We start from the raw sequence: 21,324 nt of genomic DNA, 5'->3' as shown, positions 1-21,324 counted from the left end.
CAAGGATTCTCATGGAGCATGGTGTGGACAGGGTGTCAGTAACGGCATGTAAGTGGTCCCTGATGGGACTCAGACAGCCACGTATGGCATCGAGTTTGGCTGTCACAAGTTCGAAACCCACCCGCAGCTGATCAGCCAACTCCACATGCAACCCAACACATGGCGTTGGAATTCCATGTGTGGGTCGTGAGGTCCCGGGAGACAGCAGTGGTGGTTTGTGTTTCTTGACGTGTGGTTTGTATAGGTGGTGGGGTCACCTCGAGACAGCTGGGCTGCCCTGCTCCTGGGGGAGTGCGGGGGGAGGTGCGACAACCCGAACATATGTACAGGTTGTCCTCTTCATCATCACTGATGGGATTTGTGGTCTGCTCGGCAGTAAGTGTTTTTCCCCCTGCAATGTTAAGGGGAGATGCATGTTAACAGATGTTAACAGATGTTCACATGTATGTTGCCGCTTTGCAGATGTTTACATGCAGACTGCATGACAATGCACATTGTGACTGTTTTGGTGGAGCTGGCTATTTGATGGCAGACAGTGTGTTTTTCGAGTGCATGACGGATGTGTGGTAGTACCCGTACATTGTCATCACACAGTGTCAGGCAATGCCAGATGTGAGTGGCCAGTTACTACGCACAAGCAGAACCTGTTGTGTCCTCTGTTCTGTAAAGTAGGTGTTGCACTTTGTCCCACATTGCTGTGATTGGTGATGTTCTCTGGTTGCTATGTGTGTCTGCTGCATTGTGGGGGAGTAGGCCCTGCAGCTCTGATTTCGTGGGCCCATGTCCCTTTGAGGTGGTGTGCCTTTGAATTGTGTGCTTTTCGGCGGCTGGGATGTTTGCGACTTGGGTCATTTGTGCTCTTGGACAGATTTTGTGGACTTGTGCATTGTTTGTCTGCTGCGTGTATTGGACGTCACGGGTTGTAGGGGCAAATGGATGTGTCAGAGTGTGACCTGCTCCTTTACGGATGTGATCTACAAGATTTCAGTCAGTCACTTTTGGGCCCATGCTGCGTCAAAACCCTGCGTAAGGATTGACTCAGCATTGCAAAGATAGGGCCCCCCAGAGCATTGCTGGAGCTGCGTCGCGCTTGCAACGCAACTCCAGCAATGCGCCGCCTTTATGGCACAGATGCGTGACGCATCTGTGCCGTTTTTGCCCCATGGTGCGCCGCATTGTAATGCGGCGCATCCATGGTGGCGCAGCCGTGACACACAATAACTGGCACATCCCTGCTGATATGCAGGGATGCGCCAGTTATTGTAAATCGGCCCCTTAATTTCTTGTCTCCTATGATATTGTGTTTCATAGGCTAGCCAGACGTTTTTGCGAGGCCTGGACAAAAACTTAATATAGGACTTTTCCTAATTTTGACAGTTTTGTTGCTGCCAGGGGGCAGAAGCACCTGGTTTGAAGTATTAAAAAACAAGCACTGGCGTTGCCAATAGGTTTCGCATTTGGAAAGTTGGAGCTATTGGTTTTGTAAATGACATTTTATATTTATATATTGTTATTGACAATGCCAATAACGATATATAAATATAAAAAGTCATTTACAAAACCAATAGCTCCAACTTTCCAAATGCGAAACCTATTGGCAACGGCAGTGCTTGTTTTGCTTAAGGCCTTTTTGGATTCCCACAGAAATCTAAGTGGCCCAGAGACTGGCGAAGAAGTCAAGACTGCCACTCGCCTGCACCACAGGCCGGGCAGGAGCTCCCGGGAGGGGGTGTGGTGCGTGTCAGAGCCTTCCTGTAGGGGAGGGGCCGAGGGGAGTGGTGGTTCTAGTGTGTAAAGCGTACTACAAGGCCCCTACCCGTGAAATGTCAATAATATATTTATGTGCCTGCTTTCTGGGGGGCGCCCGATGATGAAACCTGAGCCAGTGATGTTTGACTGGTTGTTGATTAGCATCTCAAACGGGAATGCGCTATAGCGCTTTGATCGAGAGTACATGATTCCCCTCTCTGGTGAGCTCTTACAGGACTGCCTGTTATTTTTTGGTTGACCTTGACTGTATGAAGGGGTGGGATGGCCGTGCCTGGATTTGAACCCGGGACTTTCATATCATCACAATGAACGATTTTGGTTCTAGCCTCAAGAGTCAATGCTTAGAATGTCAGCGTCATGCGTGTAGAGCGACCGCCTTCAATTAAGATTTTGTCACAAACCCACTCTTAATTTTGCCTCGCACCTTGTCGCACATTTCACTACATAACAAGTAAACAGATGAGGTGCTGCCCGCTGTGGTTAAAAGTTCCTGCGTTAAGCTCTGGCGGCATGTGGTGATGCAGTCGGCCACTGCCGCACATTTCAAATACTGTTCCATTGGACTTGATTGCAAGGTAAACGTTCCTAGAGAACAGACTGCATTACAAGTCCTTTAGTAACCGTAATCCGGAGTTGATGGATCCTTTAGTAGGCTCAATATCCTGTGATTCTGGGTAAATTGCCTAATCTCCCGAGCATACAAAAAAAAAAAAAAACGAATGTATCCTTGTGTTACATAATTGGCGCTCGTGTAAAGTGTTCCATTACATTCGAGTCGATTTCGCGCTATATAAAATTGCAACAAAACCTACAGCAGGAGCCATCGTATTCGACCAGCCCTTTTCCAAGTGCCTCTCGTGGCTCCAAGGCTATGGTGTGTCTGACAGGTAGAGAACGACGGGCGGCCGATCGCAGCATTTTCTCCACATGCCAGCCTCTTGCAAGGTGTCGTCAGGGTTAATGTTTCTATGGTGCATTTTTTTCTTCAGAAAGGGATTCCACTCGGGGCAGGCGGGATAGGCGAGCCGTGCAGCGGCTTTCTTATTCAGCGTAAAAGGCGCGTGTGCACTCCCTGGCATTCCAAGGTCCATGTGTACTGTCCCGCAGTCCCGCATCTGCGAGAGGGTGGGGTTACACCCGAGGTGCCTGGGGGCTTCACTGGGCGGGCATGCGTAGAATCCAATATGTTAACGGAGTACGACTGTGCCAGGGGAAGCGTGTGCAACCCCTAGCTCTAGTGAGAAACAGATGCAAACATAGATAGAAATGAGGAAGTCGCAGTACTATTTCTGTGTGGGTGGGAGTGCATCGGCAGTTTAAGAGAGATTACTAAATGCAAACTGATACGTATTGTAGCGATAGGAGTTTACATTGTCAAGCTGCGGGCGGGGGAGAGCTCCTGGCAAATGGCCTCGCAATGCTGGCAAATGGCCGGAGGGAAGCGGGATGGGGGCGGGAGAGCCTGGTGGGGGGGCGGGAATGCGAGCGAGGGGAGGAGAAGTGTGGCAGGCATATTAGGGAGATGCGCGGAGGGAAGCCGGATGGGGGCGGGAGAGCCTGGTGGGGGGGCGGGAATGCGAGCGAATGGAGGAGAAGTGTGGCAGGCGGATTGGGGAGATGCGCGTGCTTGTGTGGTCATGTGACCCGCTTTTGTGGTCACGTGACTCACATGCACTGCGAATGATAACAGGCGAAACCTAACAAACACAAACGTAATCCAGGAAAAAAGAAAAACATGGGTCTGGCGCCCTTTAGTGGTAGGAGTTAATATTAAAGCAAGATGCTTTCTTTGAAACACATATTTATTTGGTCATTTAGGCGCAGGGTCCTGGGGCATAATGTGGGAACGCAGTGATGCAACATTCTATGCCTGTGCACACGTGCACGGAGATGGTGCTAATGAAAAACTGACATTTTGGTAATAGTTTGAGGGTGCGCGCGTGACTGTGAAATGAAAACTCACGTGCTTGGAGCGAGTGCTGCAAGCAATTCAGGACGTTGTACTTTATTAGGGCTCTGGTGAAAAGACGAGCTTTACAGCAGCCCTTTGCATTGAAAGTTCTCTTTAACTGTCCTATGTTAAAGGGGCCGGCCGGTGAGTAGTGTCAAGAGCATCTCACAGCTGACGTCATCATACTACTGAAGGGGGCCATCCGGTGGTGACTAGTGTGACACTACACCTGAAAGACCAAGCAGACGTCATCAAACGAAGCAGCGCTATGGAATGTCTATTGTTGGCGCGACTGTTCTATAAGCGGGCCCTCTCTGCACCGGTTGGCCCCTTCTGCAGGGGGGTCTTCACTCAGAACCTGCTTTGATGAAGTTTCAGGATTGTTCTGAATAGATTTACACAAAGGGTAATATTTACAAGGGGATTGCGCCACCGGGATATCACTTTTTTTGATGTTCCGGTTGCGCAGTGCCCTGCATAATATTTACAAGGTGGCGTTAAGCCTCTTTCTGTGACTAAACGCTGCTTTGTAAATATGGAGGGGAATTTAATATGTTTTTATGCCGTGTTTGCATCACAAAAGTGATGCAAATCAGCGCAAAATCTTTTTTTTTTTCGATTTACTTTCCAGCACCAAGCTTGTTTAACGCTGTAAATAAAGTGAAAGTAACACGAAGCAGCTCCTAGGGCTGCTTCGCAATACTTAACGCCAATGGGGCGTACCCTGGGTGGTGCATGGGCGTTCCCATGCAGCCACACAAGGTTTCTGATGCTAAACCCTATTTACTAAATAACTTTAGCATCAGAAAACCTTGCCCTTTGGAAGTAGGCACAAGGAAGGATAATTGCTTTCATTTCTCCTCCTTTTCCAACTTTGTATGTGTGCTGGCCGTAGCGGGCACCGGGCGTTTCCCCGGTGGGCCGCCAGGGTGGGGGCCGTTTTTGTTATAGGTCATTTTTATAGCAAAGCTTCAAAATCGGCCTCTGTAACAAAATCGTCCGAAACTGGCCCTGGCAAACAGTGGCCGCTCCCAGGGGGGCCGGCCGAGCTTTTTGCCGGGGCCAGTTTTGGTTCCCAATCCAGCCCTGCAGCACAGGTACAAAGAGGGAAAATGGTTAGGGTCAGTCCAAGCATAGGATTTTGTACTGGAAGGCGAGCCTTCCAGTACAAAACCTATGCTAGACTAACAGAGACACTAGCTGATTTCAGCACCCACGCTAGGGAAAGGGAAGGAAGGAGAGTGCCATATTTCTAAAAGTAGTAAGTGCATTCTGTGAATACCAAAATAGTAGTAAGTGTAGGATTGAGTCTTAAGTTCACTCTGTGAATCGGCCCATAGATTTTACCGGATACCCTTCGGTTTAGCAGCCGCAGTAGTTCATAGTGTGATGCAGCACTTCTCTGGGTATGTAAATAATGTAATGTCTGTCCAAGATGACATCTTGCTTAATTAGAAAGAACGTGACTGTGTTGTTGCAGTATTGTTGCTAGTAAGGGAAGGGAGAGAAGTCAAAATAGCTTATGCATCTAGAGCACTAAGAGGGGCAGAAACAACACACTGTGTCATGACAAAGGCGCTGACCCGTGGGTGGGGATTGTTCATTTCAAACAGTGTGCATGGGGAACCATAAGCACAAAGATGAAGCCGCCATTGGATTTGTTATTCACAAAGGATGCAGCAAAAGCAACACCTGGTATTGCCAAGTGGATCTTTAGATTGCAGGAGGATATGTTTAATTTGGAGCATGTTCCTGGAGTAAGAAAGTCACTGCAGACTGTGGATCTCTTTTACATAAGCAAGAGGATATATCAGAGGACTTTGGTAAAGATTGTGGACCCTATTTTTCAAGGGGTGCGCATCCTAACCCTTCCGATGCGATTTATCAAGCCATGCGTGGCCCTGACTAACTTGATAAATCTGGATTATACAATCGTTGTGATGCATTATTACTATGCCACAGGGAGGTGTTCCACGGGTGCTGCATATGTGTTTCCTGATCATGCATTCTCAGATATCCCATTACTGGCAGACCTGGGAATGTGCCGAAATACTACTCCTTCCCAGGGGAGGCATAACTAAGAGAAATACTTTCATTTCTCCTCATTACTTCCTCTTTCTATGTGTGCTGCATTTTGCAGTACACTTAGCAAGAGGAAAATCCCTTGGGATTGTTTGTGTGCAGGAAGGTGCCCCTTACTGCACAAAAACAATCCTCCTAACAAAGCAGGAGCCTGGAGGGTGGCTGCGTTGGGGCTAGGCAGCACATTGTGCGTCACCATTGGGAAAAGGCAGGAATGCGCCATATTGAGATAAATACAGCTCCCCCCCCTGTCCTTTCACTGTACTGGCAAAGGAGTCCAGTTGGTGTCTTCAAAAGAAAGGTCATTCCTGGCCAATTAGAAGGTATATTCTAGAAATTCTATATCATCCCCATAGCAGCCGGCTAGTGGAATGGTGGAACAGAATGTGTGAGAGAAAAGGGCGATTGGAGAGCTGAAGTTAGAAAACTGGGCCCATATTTATTATTTTTCACCCAGCACAATACAGGAAGCTACCTTGCTGCGCTCCGTGAAAGGGAAATCATGAATGCACTGTATTTAACATTATATACAGCATTCTTGGTCTTTCTTAGCACTGGCGGACTTCTGCCTGCCTACAGCCAATGCAGACACCTTTGCGTCATGTTGCAAGAGTGCCTGCACTCACTAACGTAGAGCTGAGACTCCAACAGTGGGAAGCACGGGTAGTTATACACCCCGAATCACGCCCACAACGTGAGAAACTGTAGTCAGATTGCTTGCAATTATTAGAACAATTGTGTTTCCGCAACTATCTAGCCCATTCAGCCCGCACACACACTTCATCTGATAGGGCAGGTAAACTGCTTCCTTTCCTCATTAGACAGGAACACCCTCATCTTCCTGTACACGCAATTAGGGACAATAGCGGACAGCTGAAATACATGCAACTTGGCATACATGAGGCCATGACTGAGCACTACACCACACTTTATACCTCTACCATGAGTTGAGACTTGTCACAAATAGACTCCTTTCTCGACTCAGTGCAATTGCCCTCCTGAACCATAGACCAACTTCAAGAACTTGACTCCCACTTAACCGAAGATGAAATCAGGGAAGCCGTTGCCTCTCTGACATCAGGGAAGACACCGGTCCAACAGATTTCCCACAGAACAAGGCTTATGCGGAGATTCTGGTACCCCATCTCCATGTGCTCTTTACAGCAGCTCACGACAATGCCGCCCTCCCCCCCTCTCTCTGCACAGCTAATGTTGTCTCCCTGCTAAAGCCTGGCAAAGATCCCACAGCCCTAGGATCCTACAAGCCCCTAGCGATCCTAAACACAGACTATAAGATCCTAGCTAAAGCCCTCACCAATAGGATCGCCCCCTACGTTTCCTCCCTGGTACATACAGACCAGAATGGCTTCGTCCCTGCCAGGAACACCACGCTTAATCTTCGTTGCTACTTCCGGGTTGCTGAATATGCCCCCCTGGACTGGCCTCGCTCGGGATGGCTTGTCCTCGATCTTCAGAAGGCATTCGACTCCCTGGAGTGGAACTACCTTTTTGCAGTACTACCAAGGTTTGGAATAGATCCCTATTTTCCTAGTATGGGGCCGCTATTATATAAACGCCCAACAATTTGCGTTAAAACAGGGCCCTTCATAGCAGAATCCATTCGGGTGGGCCAAGGGACTCCCCAATGATGCCCGCTCTCCCCTCTTTTCTCTTTGGTGGTCGAGCCATTAGCGGCGCTTATTCGAGCCAGAGTTGACATGAGCATGGGCATCCCCCTTGATTGACAGTACACATACCATATTCCTATACGCCAACAACCTTTTACTATACACACGAGATCATCACGCAATTCCCCATAATCTGGATGCAGCGCTGTTACAGTTCGCCACAGTATCAGGCCTTGAGGTTAATGCGGCGAAGTCCACTCTCTTCCCATTTTTATTGTCCACCGCAGACCCAGGGTATTCATTGGGAGGGACACCCTTATCCTGGTGCACAGGTACGTTCCGTTATCTGTGTGTCCACATCTATCGCACTAAAGCCGACCTATTTGATGTAAACATCACTAGGGCCACTTCCTCTATTTACTCACAGATGGTGTTCTGGAAGACGCTTCCACTGTCTATCTCAGGTAGGGTGGCCCTTGCAAAGATGGTGGTTCTCACACGCCTACTTTACTATTTCGCTACTCTGCCTCTCTACATCCCACCCTGTTATTTTAAATAAACTTGAGGCAGGAGACGGGATCTTCTTTGTGGCACATCTAGGCACAGAGTCTCCATCAGAAAGTTATATCTCCCGGCTGGACAAGGTGGACTGGCAATGGCTAACTTTGAACATTATTACTTAGCAGCTCCACTGCAATGGATAGCCAGATGGCTAGCATTGCGGCACCTAACAGACACCGCCACTCTGCAACCTCCTGTGACTCTTTATGACCTGCTTCAATTGTTTCACCTGTGTGCTAGACCCAGGAAACCGGACTCACTGTTGCTCTCCGTAGAGTTCCACAGCTACTGCAGAAACGTATTCATCACTCGTGCCACCACACCATATGCCCCAGCCATTCCTTTACTGGGGTCGCCAAAGGGGAGTTGTTTTGTGCAGGAAATGATACCTCACAGCACAAAAACAATCCTCAGAGGCCTGCTCCTCTTTCTAGGTCTACTACAGAAGGCAGCACATGTAGAAAGAGGAAATAATGGGAAGAAATAAAGATATTTCTCATTGTTACACCTCACTTGGGTATGCGCAGCATTTTGACACATTCCCAGGTCTATCACTAATGGTGAACCTGGAAATGCACCATAATGCATGGGTGGACGAGTGGGAACACCCATGGAACGTCTTCCTTGGGCAGAGTAATGCAAGGCAGCCAGTTGTGCTGCCTTGCGTTGCTCCAGATTTGTCGAGACTTGCAGGGCCACGCAAGGTGGCCTAGCGTGGCTTGATGAATCTCACTGAGGTTTTGCGTCGATCTTGGGTGGCGCAAAGGATACACAAAACCTTGATAAATCTGGCCCCTGATCTGGGCACATTTCACCACACACACAGGAAAACTACAGGAGAAACGCCACATACATTGTTGTGCTGATGTGATTTTAATTCAAAGATAAGGCTAGTTGAATGGAGAAGCGTGGCTCAATGGTTAGTGCGGCAGACCCTGATGCAGAGATCTAGCCCGGGACCAGGGTTCAATTCCCCGCCTCGACGGGTCTTGGGCTCAAAAAAAAAATCCACGGATCTGATAATTCTCGCCTCGGTGCCTATACTAATCATGGAGTCCCACTCTGCAACTCTGGGCAATAGCTTGCTTAATCTCCACAACGGCCCCCACAACGCTAAGGATGCCTGGCCTCCACCTTGGGGGTGCCCAGGAGTGGACGCCTCACAGCGAAAGCCAGGATGGGTTCCACAGCGGTATTCATACAAGCGCCTTGAGACCCTTGCGGGTGAGTAATGCGCTATACAAGTATCAATTTACAATTTTTTGAATACTCTCCCTAGAGAAGTGTTGCAGAATTGTGATTTCAGATTCAAAGTTGCAGCTTGAGTGACAGGGACTCAGGAAGGGGATGTTAAGTTACTCTGAATCGCTGTGGATTGAAATGTGTAAAATGGTACCCAATTGTGTTATGGAGAATACTTCTGAGGTGGAAAGGAGAAAAAGAAGATGGTGGTTCAATAGTTCAGACAGCAGGGTGCAGAAGGAGATAGTCAAGAGAATGATTGCCTGACTATAGTTCCATTTGGTTTGCGCAGTTTTGTTGCACTGTCGCAAACCTTTCCCACATTGGCCTTGAGATGTTGTCCATGATAATGACTGTACAACAACTACCAACTTTATGCATTATTATTGTAAAAATGTTCTCCACTTTCTTGTGTCAGTGTAATGCCGACTTCTCCAAGTTACCTTATGCATACAGTTATTTTCATACAGTAAATAGTGCCATTAAATGCTAAAGATGGGTGATATGTGTCCTTGTGTAAGGGAAGGGAATGTTTGTTATTTAGTGCCTGATGTGTGCCCTGCAGTTCTGGAACCCGAAGAAGGTGGCGCGGACGAGGGTTTTAGATGGAAGCCATGGGCGTCTGGCAGTTAGGCAAGAATGGAAGAAATCCTGGCCTGGAGTCTAGACATTCCAACATTTACCCTCAATGTCTTCTTCAATAGGCCTTGTCTTCCCACCCTTGGCTAAGTGCTATGGGTGGACTTCCTCCAGTGCATTGTGGTCAATGACTCCGGCATAAACCATGCCAAATTAGACCCAAGGCATAGACACAATTATGAGGTACAGCTCTTCATGCTTACATATTTCCAGACCCCTGACAAGATGCTGGATTGAACCTGATGGAGGTTCTGGCTATCACTGAAGTCACTTCATGCGCCTTGCTCGTCACAAGGAATCGTAAGTGCAAACCCCAACATGTGTTCCTGAAATGCACTAATTCTGCAATGTTGTTATGCCTGGCGTCCCACAGCCCTGTCACTTCAGGCTAAATGGGGTGCTAGAAACATAGTCTAAAATGCCAAAGAGCTGAGGGTTCTTGTCAATGGCATAGAAAAGTCTGGGTTCAGACACTCCAGCGGTCAACACCTCAAGTTTGATGAAAACCACTTCAAAGCGCTGCACAACGGACTGTGCATCGCATGTTACACTAGAACGGATCAACAGTGCCATGCAAGACTCACATGATCTAGGTAGCATACATACGGTATCTCACTAGTAATCAAAGACACTTGGGCCTTCATTACAAGTTATTCGTATAAGGCTGGGCATTAACCACGAGGTAAAACCATTACTCCAGGGTGTGGTATCTACGCCATGGATGGTAAACACCTCCTATTCCAAGGTTGAGGGGAAAAACGAGACGGAACCGGTTTTTAATACACTGAATTCTGCATGCTTTTGCCTTTTTTTAAAGGCCTTTTCTCCTAATAAATTTCAGCAAGTTTGACCTGCTGAACCTTATTAGGAGAAAACTATTAAGGTGTGACAATTAGGAGACTGGGTGAGCATCAGCTGCTGAGCGGGAGTCCCTGCAGCCCCCGGCATGTAGAGAAGTGGCCCGAGCAGAGTACCTTGGAGGCCAGTGCGAAGCAAGAAGTGCCTTGAGGCCAGTGCGAAGCAAGAAGTGCCTTGAGGCCAGTGCAAAGCAAGGCTAGGCACTTGTTAAAAAAGGCTGGCTCTGTTATGGCTCAGTTATAAATTGAACATTGACAAATCTGAAATCCTGCCTTTAAACACATTTTGCCTCCCCTCTTAGTTCCTTGATTAGGTTTTGACTGGAATTCTTCACATGTTAAATGTTTAGGTGCCCTTTACTCCAACAATATCAAAGAGCCTATTAGAATTAATCATGCTGATATTCTTAAGAAACTCTCTGCCCTCATTGATGGTTGGTCTCCACTTTTCCTTTCTTGCTGGGGTAGATTAGCCACAATTAAGATGATGCTTCTCCCAATCATTAATTTGTATCTCTCTATGCTCCCTGTTTCTCTCCCTAATACATTTTTTTTCCGTACCATTAATAGTTCCTTGACCAAGTTTCTTTAGAATAATCATAAACACAGGATTTCATTGGCTCGTCTTCAACTTTCTAAGGTAATGGGTAGGGTTAATTTTCCCAATCTCAGACGATATCATTCCGCATTCACCCTGAAACAAATTTGTACTTTTTTTTGTCTGACTCCACTGTTCCGCCATGTACAGCATGGAGTTCCTTAGAACAGGCCCAATACTCTTTTTCCTTTCTTTCTGCTACCCATATTACTTTGCCTCTGAAAGGACTTTCCTCTCCTACTTTCATTCACTCCAGGGCTCTCACTATCTCCTTTTGCGGCTTTAATATTCCTCCGGCTGATCGCTCCCTATGCATCCCGATCTGGTATAATAAACAAATTTAAGATCAATATTTGCGCTTTATTTTGGAAGGAAAGTATTGATAAAGGCATTATCACCCCTCAACATTTGATGAAGGACGGGTCTTTTATGCCATTTTCTGAACTCCAAACTGTCTCTGATATCTCCTCTCTACACACTTCTCACTATCTCCTACTTAAAGATGCTCTTACTCGTTTCTACTTTCAGGAAAGCCCAATAGTTACACCTGAACAATCGTCACTTCTTTCTATTGATTCTATTGATTTTCCCACCCAATTTAAAGCTGCCACCATTTATAAGATATTATCTCATCCCCCCACGATTAGAACCAAATTCAGTTTGGAAATCTTATGGGAAAAAGACTTAGACCAGGATCTCCCTCTTCATACCTGGGATTCCCTCTGGTCAAAAATTCATCCCACCTCTCGTTCTGCCAGCACCACACAGACCTTATACTAGTTTTACAATTGATTATTTTTTACTCCTAGTGACCTCTACAGATTTAAATTATTGGATTCTCCTAAATGTTGGTCATGTCCCAATGAAAATGGGGATTTTCTTCACATGTTTTTTCATTGTCCTTCTGTTAATTCCTTTTGGTCACGTATCTGGTTGAAATTAAATGATATTTTATTGTCTAATGTCCCCTTCCATATTACACATGTTTTTCTAGGTAGCTTTTCCCCTGCCTGGGAAACTCACAGTAATGGTGGTAATTTTATTAACTTATTTTTAGCCATTTTGCTTCAGATCATTACCACTAATTGAAAGGACACCTCAAATATTTCGTACCAAGCCTGTTGGAATTTGTCGTGCCACCATCACAGATTGGATCGAGCTTATGCTACCTCTACTGCTTTGTTGATTAAAAGAGATTTATCATGGTTGTCACTAACTACCTTTCTTTCCAGAGTGCCGAACTGATTCCGCTTGATGCATACTAAAATGTACCTAATCTTTTTGAAAATTGATTTTGTTTGCATTACTTCAAGGACTCTACTTTTCTTTCTCCTCTATCTCCTCCTCTTTTCTTTCTTCTCCCTTTCTCTTTTCCTTAAAGCCTTTTAAAAATGCATTTACTTAGTACAGTTTTTTATATGAGGATATTTTTTTGATATTGTTTTCCATATCATGCTTTGTTTCTACTCATATCCTCTCGCTACATGACTTTGTATTGATGTTTTACATTGTTTATTATCTCAATGAAGCATTCTAAACTTTAAAAAAACGTCAGGCCGCTGGTATGCTGCTGCTAGTGCCGGCCCCTAAAGAAGGGCCGTCCCAGCCTGTGCTAAAGTGTCAAATAAGCAAGTGTGAGAGAGGGCTGTGCTTGGCTATGTGCAGGAGGTTAGAAATGGAGGGCAGGTGTTAAACGGAAATGTGAAAATGTACTTAAAGGTAGCCTGGTGACGACACGCTGGCTGCGTAAGTCCAAGAGGCCTGAACCGGCAGCCTCCTATGCCTACTGCCATACCACCCTAAATGCGCCCGTTCTTGTCCGATCTCGGAAGCAAAGCAGGGTCGGCCTGGTTAGTACTTGGATGGGAGACCGCCTGGGAATACCAGGTGCTGTAGGCATTTTGCTTCTCGCTGACACCAGGGGGTGCTCCTCGGTCACACAATTGCACACAACCCTCCTCACTAATGGCACTATTAAAAAAAATGTATTCACCTCTCTTCTTTTTGTTTTTTATTAGGGCTCGTCCTATTAATTCCGCAAGGAATAATAGGACGACAGTATAGTGAGTAAACCAGAGCTCAGAGCTAAACCATCGGGCAGATCGGATTTCGGGCAGTGTACATGAAAAGCGCGTCCACAAGCCACCAGCCTCCCTCCCACATGCATCTGAAGCTTCAACCAGCGTGCGCTCGGCCGGCCTCTGGAATGTCTCCTCCCCTAATTATTCACTTCACTTTTCCCGGCCGCCAGGCCGTGACTCGCATTTCTCCTCCCCCCAGCCCATGTAGACACCAATTAACATCTTTAAGCTTTCCGTTCTGTTCTGCATTTTACATCTAAGGTTTCAGATGATGATTGAATTTATCTTTAAAGTATTCGGACTCTGTCTCTTTCAAGGAATTCAAAGGCATTGTAATCACCGCCATCCTACTTTTTATTAACCTTGCACACATTTAATCACCCCAGAGATTAATTTTATTGTAATGAATATGTTCAGTCTACACTTTGGGACACTTTATCCTGTGAAAGTCCATAGGTATTTCATTTAGAATGCCAAACACTGCCAAAATAATGACTGGTTCATGTTATAATTGCAATTTACTGTTGCTGTGACTGTGAGCTGATTTTGTTTCAGTGTTTTCACGGCGTCCTTTCCCCGCCCCTCTTTTCCTGTCACCTCCTTACTCTGTCACTCCACTGAAGCTTCCTCTTCTGTTACACTTTCTTAGCCATGTGACTACATACCACTACCAGTTACTTCTCACCTCCACTGCTGGACTATCTCTCCACGGTGCTCTCTGTTCAATAGTCCTTGGCACACTCTCCTTCCCGCCTGTCACCCCTTTCCACGCTGGCCCCTGTCACACTCTCCTCGGTAACAGTAACACTGCCCCTTTCCGCTCGTAACCTGCCTGCAACCTTCCCTCACGGACGTTCCCTCTGCCACACTCTCCCATTCTCTGTTCACCCCTCTCTCCAGTGACAGCGCCTCCCGCCTCTCCCCCGCAGCACCCAGCTGCAGCCTTCGCTTCTGTGCGTCCACAGGCAGCACAGCAGCGTCGCGTGTGAAGAGAGGGGAAACAACACCAGCAGAGGCGCTCTTTCAACCTTCTGACTTTGATTTGACTTCAAGCCGCTATCACGTGATCCAGCTTATCATCCAGCAATTAACAACCCCCTTTTTCTCTCACAAGGAGAGGTGCCCCCCTGCGCCGCCATCACCTGCATGCCAGTTCGTTCCTCATGTGCATTAGTTTTAGCCCTTCACATAAAGTCAAGAAAGGGAGTTCTTTGAGTTATAACTTGTTTTATAAGAGTTTCCGCCCCTGGCAGCGTATGTGACTAGCATACAACAGGAAGAAAGCTAACAGTTTTAATCTTGTCTTGCCAATGGATTTATTCAGCAAGATAGATCGCTGAAGGAGGGGGGTGTTAACAGCAAGGAACTGCAAATGGTAGACAGTCCCCTGAAAGTGCAACCCCATGGGTTCTGCAGTCCCTGCAGGAGTCCGCAATAACCAGAAACCACCACCTTTTCGCCATTTTGTGAATCACAACATTCCTGAGTAATTTGCCCATACCCGCTATTTTAACTGATCTACAGTGAAAAACCATCATGTTGTTTGCTTTATTACTGTAGCGCCAGCGACCTCCTGCCCAGGATGAGATAAATAAATCATGGCCGCAGCAGGGCAGGCAGCAGCACAGAGGCACCTTTCCCTAACCCTCCTCCCTATTTGGGGACATGCTGAAAGCTTAGGTAGTATACATTCATCTCATTGGTTACCATTGGCTTTGTGGTTTGTCACTCACATTTGCTTGCTTTATATTTGCTGGGTTAGTATTTGCTACCTTTATTTTAGTCCATTAGCGTGTCTTTGTCCCTCCTATGAAGCTTACCCTGTTCACCATCTTTCTGATAGGCTCTTTCTGTTCTTAAACTTTTCGGGAAGTCTTTTTTTTCTTTTCTTGTAAAACACTGCATGAGTGTGCATATTTTATTTGGGCTGTTTTCCTGAGGTACTTCTCTGCCCCCCCCCTCCCCGTTCTATCCTTAGATGCTCCCCCACCCACTACTCCACATTGTTTTCTCCGAGTCCTCACCCCATCCCTATGCAGCGCCCCACTTTGATCTCTCCACGTGGATCTCTCTCACACCCTTCTCTTCTCCCGCCCAGTGCTCCACATTGTCCTCTTTCTTGCCTGTCCTGCTCTCCTCTGGCCAGCACTCAACATTCCTTCCCCAGGCACGCGCTTGGCCTCACAAAGGCTTGAAAGCTTGGAGGCAATCTGCTTCCCCGCCCCCTGGTGTTTATGGCTTTTCTCGCTCGCTAAAGCGTTTTTTTCCCCCTCCTACCCTTCCTTTGATGTCCCCGTGGCCTCAGCCTGTCGCCTCCGTCCTTCACAGTCCCTCTCTGTCGTGAAATCTCAAATTTGGGGACTACATCTTCAAAACAAGCCTGTTCATGTTGACACTTGCAATTAGAATCCTTTCTTTCTTTCCTTTTATCTTTTCTTTCCTTCTTTTCTTTCCTTCCTTCCTTTCAATCCATTCTTGCCTTCCTTTTCTTTCTTCCATTCCTTCCTTCCTTTCCTTCCATCCTTTCCATCCTTTCTTGCCTTCCTTTTCTTTCTTCCATTCCTTCCTTCCTTTCCTCCCTCCCTCCCTTTGATTCCTTTCTTTCTTTCCTCCCTTCTTCCTTCTTTCTTTCGTTCTCTTTCTTTCCTTCCATCCTTTCCATCCTTTCTTGCCTTCCTTTTCTTTCTTCCATTCCTTCCTTCCTTTCCTCCCTCCCTTTCATTCCTTTCTTTCCTTCCTCCCTTCTTCCTTCTTCCTTCTTTCTTTCTTCCCTTCCCTTCCACATTATCACTCAGCGCCACCCCAGCATCACTCAGCGCCACCCCAGCATCACTCAGCGCCACCCCAGCATCACTCAGCGCCACCCCAGCATCACTCAGCGCCACTCCAGCACCACTCGGCACCACCACAGCACCACCACAGCACCACCACAGTATCACTCAGCACCACCACAGTATCACTCAGCACCACCACATTATCACTCAGCACCACCACAATATCACTCAGCACCACCACATTATCACTCAGCACCACCACATTATCACTCAGCATCACCACAGCACCACTCAGCACCAACACAGCACCACTCAGCACCACCACAGCACCACTCAGCACCACCATAGCACCACCACAGCACCACCACAGCACCACTCAGCACCACCCAGCACCACCACAGCAACACCACAGCAACACCACAGCATCCCTCGCCCACACTCCATCCCTCGCCCACACTCCATCCCTCGCCCTCTTGCCCTGCCTCTATCTCTCACCCTGCCTCTATCTCTCGCCCTCCCTCTATCTCTCGCCCTCCCTCTATCTCTCGCCCTCCCTCTATCTCTCGCCCTCCCTCTGTCTTTCACCCTCCCTCTGTCTTTCACCCTCCCTCTATCTGTCTTTCACCCTCCCTCTATCTGTCTTTCACCCTCCCTCTATCTGTCTTTCGCCCTCCATCTATCTATCTATCACCCTCACTATCCATCGCATCACCACAGCATTACTCAGGGGCACCACAAATCACTATGCACTACCAGAGCATCACTGAACGCCACAGCATCACTCGTCGCCGCCACAACATCATTCAGAGCCACCACAGCATCAATCTGTGCAACCATTCAAGAACAACTGATTCAAATATGTTCTTTCAATGTTTCAAACTTTATTACAAATGTCACAAAAAAAGTTAATATTTCACTTCTGTTCTTGTATTTATCACAATAAAATACACTAAACAAAATCTTCCAAAAAGTTATTTGCAAAAGTTTAAGCTATTGCCTTTATAAATTACAATAACTTTTATTTAAGTATTAAATATTGAAAAAATACAACCCATTGTTATTTTTAATATTAATACATCTAAGTCATGTAAATACAACACATATTGCATTACAAATGCTATGGGTGTCACGTTTGCAAAAGTTAACACGATTGGCATTGTAAATGACAAAGTTATTAATTTCACAACAAAAACAAAAATAAAAAATGTGTCATTTACAATACTAATACCTCTAACTTTACTAATGCGAGCCCTATTGCATTGCAAATGCTTGTTTATAAAGAAACCGGCATGGAGTTTACAATATGCGTGGCCCTTAAGGTTAAACTTGAAAACTGAAAGAAAATGAAGAATACCTTTGCCCTAAGACAGGACAGAGGACTCCCAGCTAAGGCTGTGGAGCTGCTGCAAGATACTGCTGCTAGATACTGCTGCTGATATTGTGCCCCCGGTTCCGGGCCCCCCCCTCTCTCAGCGGTCCGAGGCAGCCCGGGAGTAGGGGGCTGCTGAGGTAGAGAGGCAGGCCGGTGACATCAAGGGCCCTGGACCCAGGCAGTACTCGGACCCTCGCCTCACTCTCTCTTCTATACGCAGAGAGGGGCGGGGCATGGACATTATTTGCATATAAGGGGCTTGTTCTTGATTTAAAAAGATAGGGTGTGGCCCGTCGGCTAGACTGCTGACTTTGGTGCTGGAAACCAGGGTTCGTGCCTCGGGGAGGCGTCCACATCCTGTGATTCTGGGCAAATCATTTAATCTCCCCGTGCCTGAATGTGTAATGTAAATACGGTGCTCATGTAAAGCGCATCAATACCTTCGGGTCGAGTCCGCGATATATAAATATGCAACAACAAAAAAACAAGCACTGACATAATCAATAGGTTTCTTTGGGGCCGTGTAAGTGTTTAGCCAAGCCACGCTAAGTTCTGGCTTTCTCATTAAATAAAATTTGGCAAAGAAAATTGAATTGACATAAAGGTCCAAACATTTGCATTGGAGAAAAACAAGGCTTGTGTTCACAAGTAAAAATGAATCTGTATGTATAGTGAAAGCACAAGACGAGTGATGTGGGCTATTATTTCCATGATACAAGTGAGGGAAATGGATAAAACAGGCTTTTAGTTACTTATGCTTTGATTTTGTAAAAGAGCGAAATCCTCGTCTTTTCATAAATGGTATGTGATCAATGAAAATAAAAAGAAATTATTTTTCTCCCCCCACCACCCCACCACCCCCCCGCCAGCATGACATCTTGGAATATCCCAACGTTAATCAGGAAATAAAAAAAAAACACATGCTATAAACTGGGCTGCCTCGAAACTAATGGAACAATGCATTCTTTTACAAAGAATGCCTAAAATATGGATAACTTTACTTTTTTGACTTTATATTATGCAAACAATAAATACAGTAATCTGCCATTTGTAAATTGTGTGATTTCACTTGATAAAGTGGCTTATGCATCTCTCTAGCTCCTCCCTCTCCTTAGTTCATCCTAAACTAAATAACGGCCCTTCACTGGGCAATAAACATGTTTTCAGCAGTGGGAAGCTCTTTCCAAATACCTATTATGACACTTGACCCGAAGATATCAGGTATCGGAGCACTTTGCATGTGCACCAGTTTCGTTACAGATGGACACATTATTATTTTTTTTTGTTAAGCAAAGGGAGATTAACCCCTTCGCTGCTGGCTGGATTCCCCGCTGTGCTGTGGGGTGGGCGCGCACAGCGCCCTGGTGCTCATGACGAGCTCAGCTCGTCATGAGCCACGGCGCTCCGGTGCTCATGATGAGCTGAGCTCGTCATGACCACGCCCGTTCCAATGGAACGCTCAGCACAGCAGGGGAATCAGCCCTGCATGCGAGCATTCCATTTAACGGGCGCAGTCATGACGAGCTCAGCTCGTCATGAGCACCGGAGCGCTGTGGCTCATGACGAGCTGAGCTTGTCATGAGCACAGGAGGGGTTAGGTGGTATGCACAGGATGTTGAGCGTTCCCCGGTTGCTCAGCTCTGAGGTCGACCGCTCTAGCCATACAGCTACATCCTCTCCCCAAACATTATAATTACCATTAAACAACAAGCATTTGCATAGCCAATAGGTCTCGCCTTTGGGACCTTATAAGTGTTTAGCCATGCAGGCAAACTAATTGAGAGAACCATGAATAGTCAGCTTTGTGCATTCTTAGGGACCACACAAGCCCTCGATCCATTGCAACATGGTTTTAGAGCAGGTCATAGTACCGAATCTGCCCTAATCAAATCATCTGAGGAGATCCGAAAAGTGATGGACATGGGGGGAGAGCAGCCTTGATCCTGCTGGATTTGTCAGTGGCCTTCGATACGGTCCATCATACGATCTTGGTGGACCGTTTGGAGGCCTGCGGGATACATGGGAAGGCTCTTAAGATCCTGAAAGCCTTTCTTACCAATAGGATCCAGGTGGTTGCACTGGGGGAGTTCGAGTCTAAACCATTCGTGCTTCCCTGCGGGGTTCCCCAGGGATCCTCCCTAAGTCCCACCCTTTTCAATGTTTATGTCTCCTCACTGGCCACAGTCATTCGATCCTATGGGTTCGAGCTTACATCATATGCGGATGATACGCAGATTGTGGTCTCACTGCTACCAGGTAGAGAGGAAGGCATAGCCAGTAAATTTAAAGAGTGCATGTCAGCAGTCAGTGACTGGATGGCTAGGAACTGTTTAAAGCTGAACTCAGCTAAAACCAAAGTTCTACTTTTCGGCTCCAGTGACAATTTTTGGAGACCGAACTGGTGGCCGGAAGGGTTGGGTGTACCCCCCGTTCCAGTCACCAAGGTCAAGAACCTGGGGGTTCTGATTGATGATGAACTTACCTTTTGGCCCCAAGTTAATGCATTGTCGTCAGCCATTCATTTTACACTGAAAATAATCCAGAAGATTCTTCCTTTTTTACCCGACGTGTGCAGGAAAACAGAGGTGATGGCCTTGGTCTTATCTCGCCTTGATTACTTCAATAGCCTTTTGCTTAATGCCCAACGTGGGCTCCTTAACAAACGACAGGCCTTGCAAAACGCAGCAGCTCGTCTTATCACAGGCGTACCAAAGTTTGCCCCCGTCTCCCAGGAATTGGTGAAGCTGCACTGGCTCTCAGTGCAGAAACAGATCTCCTTTAAAGCCTTTTGCATAGTTTTCAAGGCCCTTTGAGGGCTTGGCCCTGCGTTTCTAACACAGTACTTTCAATGGTACCGGCCGGGTAGACATCTTAGGTCAGCCAATCTGGGGCTGATCGACACCCCTCGGATAAGGAAAGCTCGATGGGGTGGCAGAAGCTTTATCTTGGGGGCTGTGAGGACTTGGAATGCTTTGCCTTTGGCTCTTAGACAGATCACAGATTTAATGACCTTCCGCAAAAATTTTAAAACATGGCTTTTCGTGCAGTAAGTTTAGGCCAGGCTAGAGGAGCTTTCATTCAGTGCCAGGACACCGGTTGGTAACGGTGCGCTCTATAAATGTTATAAATAAGTAAATAAACACTTGAAGTTGTTGCACCAAGGATATTGTGCTTGATAACTAAACACTTATACGGTCCAAAAGGCGAGACCTATTGGCTATACCAATGCTTGTTAATCTTGCTTCCTAAAAGAACTCTCCATTTGGAAATGTAATAAGACTATGTTTAGCCAGCGGTAGGGAGATGGCCCAGAAACTAACAGTAATGCAAGCTCGCTGTTGCTTGGAGCCAATCAGGCCGAAATTACGAGATTGCAGCGCGTCCAGAACGCTGCAGCTAGGGCTTTAGTCGGTCTCCCCAGATTCTGCTCTGCTAGAAGTACTATTGTCAAGCTCCACTGGCTGCCTATGCTTCAGAGGATAGAATTTAAGACCTTATGCCTTTCTTTTAAGATACTAAAACTTGCTTCTCCTCAGATACTAGAGCATCTCATTCTCCCTTACGTTCCTTCCCGTCAGTTGAGATCCTGTGGACAAAATTTAGCTGTAGTCCCTCGCTTTTTGAGAAGTAGGTCCGGCGGTCGCTCTTTTAGAGTGCTTGCCCCTAAACTTTGGAACTCTCTTCCTGCCCATGTTAGTGCCCTTGATGACCTTCTGACATTTAGGAAAGCTGTAAAAACTTATATTTTCCCAAACAGTTGCTAACTTTC

General features: G+C 46.7%; 1 pseudogene; it reads left to right on the top strand.

Moving 5' to 3' along the window:
* The first annotated feature begins 13,109 nt into the window (after window positions 1-13,109).
* On the top strand, window positions 13,110-13,227 carry LOC147698979 (5S ribosomal RNA; annotated as a pseudogene).
* The last annotated feature ends 8,097 nt before the right edge of the window (window positions 13,228-21,324 follow it).

The sequence above is a fragment of the Lissotriton vulgaris genome, chromosome 8, assembly GCF_964263255.1.
Source record: "Lissotriton vulgaris chromosome 8, aLisVul1.2, whole genome shotgun sequence".
Classification (NCBI taxonomy): domain Eukaryota; kingdom Metazoa; phylum Chordata; class Amphibia; order Caudata; family Salamandridae; genus Lissotriton; species Lissotriton vulgaris.
Note: the sequence above shows the minus strand (reverse complement) of the source record. Positions and strands in the feature narration are given on the sequence as shown.